Source organism: Gossypium hirsutum, chromosome A11 (assembly GCF_007990345.1).
Source record: "Gossypium hirsutum isolate 1008001.06 chromosome A11, Gossypium_hirsutum_v2.1, whole genome shotgun sequence".
NCBI lineage: Eukaryota > Viridiplantae > Streptophyta > Magnoliopsida > Malvales > Malvaceae > Gossypium > Gossypium hirsutum.
Genome location: NC_053434.1, coordinates 48,212,860 through 48,217,596, shown reverse-complemented (window position 1 = coordinate 48,217,596; position 4,737 = coordinate 48,212,860).

The window sequence follows — 4,737 nt, the reverse complement described above, 5'->3', positions numbered from 1 at the left end:
CTCATAGAGAATGCCGTCAAGAGCGGTAGAATGGAAGGCTCAGAAGGTTCAAAAAGGGCAGCACCTATGAAGAAGAAAGAACCAGAAGCCCACATGGTGGGAATGGGAAGTCGTTATGCCTCTAATCCATATCTGAACCAACCCCGACCTCGAAATTATCCACCTCCAAATTTCTATTATCCCCCTCAAAACCCTTACTACGAAGCACCACCTCCTTCCTATCCCGTTTACGCCACGAACAACCAAAGACCCATCACCTCATTCCCACAAAACACGATACCCGCTCAAAGCCAACCCAGAAATGAACCAAGACCAACAAGGCTCAACCCCGAGAGGCCACAATTTACTCCTATCCCTGTGTCGTATGGGGAATTGTACCCAAAACTCTTGGAGAAACAATTGATATCTCCCCATTACATGGCCCTCCTAAAACCTCCATACCCGAAATGGTACGATCCAAACGCTAGTTGTGCATACCATGCGGGGAACCAGGGGCATTCTACTGAGAACTGTCTTACTTTCAAAAGGAGAGTTCAAGGGCTCATCGATGCGGGCATTTTGTGATTTGATGGTACTAGCAGTACGACCGGGAATCCATTCCCAAACCACACCGAAGGGAATGTGAGCGCAGTAGGAGAGGAAAATGAACGGCAAAGTAGAAGATGGGTTTCTGAAATAAGAACACCTCTGCAGAAAATCTGGGAGGTACTAGTTGAAAAAAGTTGCTCTATCGTCTTGACGGAGTATTCGAAGGAAAAGATGCAAAAGGTCACAGTTTTTGTGAGTTCCATGGCGTTGAAGGGCATGACATTCAGTCCTGCGACGAGTTCAGAAGATTACTGCAAAGTATGATGGATAATAAGGAGATTGGGATCTTTTATAAAAGCGAGGAGGCCGATAGAGGAGAAATATGCGCTTCTGACAATCAATCGTAAGGTTTCCTATATAGCGCCGACCGACCGTTAATAATTTTTATGACGCGAAGAAAGAGCCGGTGAAGCCAAAAATGATAATCGAAGTACCATCTCCTTTCCCTTATAAGAACAATAAAACAGTACTGTGGAGATACGATGTTAATATTTTCACATCGGAAGTTGGAAATTCCAAAGACATAACTGAAGATGTGGGAGAGGTAGGTCATTTTACCCGAAGTGGACGGTGCTATTCTAAAGAAATTGAACCGGTAAAGAAAAGTAGTGACTCGAAGCAAAAAGGGAAAGCAGTGATACACGAAGTCGAAGTCGAGCAAGAAATTCCACCCGTGCAAGAAACTAAAAAGCCTGTGAACGAGGAAGACGCTCAGGAATTCTTGAAATTTATCAAGCACAGTGAGTATAGTGTGGTGGAACAATTAAGCAAGCAGCCAGCAAGAATCTCAGTTTTATCCCTACTCTTAAATTCAGAGCCACATCGGAACGCTTTGCTGAAAGTGTTAAATCAAGCTTACGTAGCTAACAACATATCCGTTGAGAAGCTTGATAGGTGGGTAAACAATCTGAATGCGGACAATTTCATCTCTTTTAGTGATGATGAGATACCGCCAAATGGTAGAGGCTCGGTGAAAGCGCTGCATATCACGACTCGCTGCAAGGGCTACATAATACCGAACGTGCTCATCGATAATGGGTCAGCGTTAAATGTTATGCCCTTGGCCATGCTTTCCAGAATACCGATGGATTTGTCCTACTTAAGGCTCTGTCATTCCACGGTAAGGGCATTCGACGGGACGAGGCGCGAAGTCATGGGAAAGATCGAAATCCCTTTGGAAGTGGGCCCTTACATTTATGATGTCGAGTTCCAAGTCATGGACATTACACCCTCTTATAACTGCCTTTTGGGAAGACCCTGGATCCATTCGGCTGGAGCAGTCCCATCATCCCTCCATCAAAAGGTGAAATTTATCATGGACGGTTGTTTGGTCACTGTCGAGGGAGAAGAAGACATTGTCGCATCTGTCTCTGCCGATGCACCGTACTTGGAAGTGAACAAAGACGCATTGGAATGTTCCTTCCGATCCCTTGAATTCGTCAATGCCACTTTTGTTGTTGAGGGAAACAGAATTCCGGTGCCAAAACTGTCGAGAAATACTAGAATGGGTGTCAAATTGACCGTAGGAAGGGGAGCTCGAGCGAGAAGAGGTTTAGGGAGATATCTGCAAGGAATAGTCAGGGCTTTAAAGCCAGTGCACCACAAAGCCCGATACGGTTTGGAGTTCCAGCCAGACATGCGTCAAAGAAGAAGACAGTGGAAGAAAGATCAGGAAAGAAGGATCGCAAGAACTTTGGGTCGAGAACCAGAATGGGAGCCCATAGAATACCTTCCTTTGTCAAAAACATTTATATCTGCGGGAATGATATACCCTGGGTAAGATGATTCATGAAACATGCTGGGGTTAATTGAAAGGGGTTTCCAGAATGTCAGTATAAATGTCATTGACAAAGGGGCTGGTGCAAGTAAATATGTCTCGAGGATACGCCCTTGCCCTCCTGGTTTCATGTTGAACAATTGGACTACCGAGGAGCTTCTTGTAGTTTATAAGTCTTCAGAGTAATGGTAAACATTAACCTTCTATTGTGTCTTTAGATATAATAGAATTCTTTTGTAAGAGCTTGCATTCGCTCTTTATCATTTAAATGAATATCAATGAAGATGCATTTTGTCACGATTTTTCGCATTATCACTAATTTCATAATCATTTTCTCATTTCATAGCCTATCCTTACATTTGCCTCATTGCCATGACATAACATTTTGTTTGTTGTTTCCAATACTTGGATGTCCCTCTATAGCTTCCTTTTCCATTCAACTTTCAGGTGCTCAGATATCGACGACATGAATAAGCCCGTCACGAATCTTGAAATTGATTTTGAGAAGGCTGTTTGCTTAGGAGAATTTGAAGCCGAAGAAAATGCTGAAGATTACGTCCCGTCTCCTGAATTGTTAAGAATGGTGGAACAAGAGGATAAACAGATTTTGCCTCACGAAGAATCTGTGGAAACAATAAATTTGGGCACTGAAGAGAGGAAACAAGAAGTGAAGATCGGGACTTCTATTTTAGAGAGTACCAGGCATAATTTGATCACTTTACTCCACGAATACAAAGATGTTTTCGCATGGTCATACCAGGACATGCCAAGGCTAGATGAAGATTTAGTGGTCCGTAAGCTCCCATTAAAGCCAAAATGCAAGCCCATCCAGCAAAAATTAAGACAAATGAGACCCGAAATACTGTTGAAAATAAAAGAGGAAGTCAAGAAGCAATTTGATGCTGGCTTTCTACAAGCCTCCAAATATCCAGAATGGGTGGCTAACATAGTCCCAGTACCAAAGAAAGATGGCAAAGTACGAATGTGCGTGGATTACTGTGACCTGAACCGAGCAAGCCTAAAAGATAATTTTCCCTTGCCACATATTGATACGTTGGTGGACAACACAGCAAAACATTCATTGTTTTCTTTCATGGATGGATTCTCGGGGTATAATCGGATCAAGATGGCCATTGAGGATATGGAGAAAACTACCTTCATAACAATGTGGGGAACGTTCTGCTACAAGGTGATGGCATTCGGGTTGAAGAATGCTAGGGCAACATATCAGAGGGCTATGGTGACATTATTCCATGACATGATGCATAAAGAAATAGAGGTCTACATTGACGATATGATCGCTAAATCCCGAGGGGAAGAAGAGCATATAGTGAACTTGAAGAAGTTGTTCGACAGGCTGAGAAAGTTCCAGTTAAAAGTCAATCCAGCCAAATGTACGTTTGGGGCTACCTCAGGAAAGTTTCTAGGCTTCATTGTCAGTGAAAGAGGTATCGAGGTTGATCCAGATAAAATAAATGCCATTCAAGAGTTACCGCCCCCACGCACAAAAAAGGAAGTTAGAGGATTTTTAGGGAGATTAAACTACATCGCCCGATTTATCGCTCAACTTACCAACCAATGCGACCCAATCTTTCAACTTCTTTGAAAACATAATCCTGGAGAATGGAATGAGGAATGCCAGGTGGCCTTTGATAAAATAAGGCAATATTTGTCAAGTCCTCCAGTGCTAGTACCGCCAACTCTGGGAAGACCATTGATTTTGTATTTGACTGTGTTCGAAAATTCAATGGGTTGCGTACTGGGGCAACACGACGAGTTAGGAAAGAAAGAAAAGGCGATCTACTACCTCAGCAAAAAGTTCACTGAATATGAGGCAAAGTATTCGTCCATTGAAAAATTTTGTTGCGCTCTGGTTTGGGTAGCTCGGAGACTCAGACAATACATGTTGTACCATACGACATGGTTGATTTCAAAGTTGGACCCGATAAAATACATGATGGAATCGCCGGCATTATCAGGGAGAATGGCACGATGGCAGATTCTCCTTTCAGAATATGACATTGCCTATGTAAGTCAAAAGTCGATAAAAGGGAGCGCAATAGCCGACTTTCTAGCAACTCGAACGACAGAAGAATATGAACCGTTAAGATTTGATTTCCCAGATGAAGACTTAATGTGCATCACAGAAATGGAATTTGAGTTATCAAAAGAAAAGTCATGGAAGATGTGTTTTGATGGTGCGTCGAATGCTTTGGGGCATGGAATCGGAGCAATCCTAATATCACCAGAAGGGAATCATTATCCGTTTACTGCAAGACTGAACTTCTTCTGTACCAATAATATAGCAGAATATCAGGCTTGTATCATGGGACTTCGCGCAGCTATTGAACGAAACATTGAAATCTTAGAGG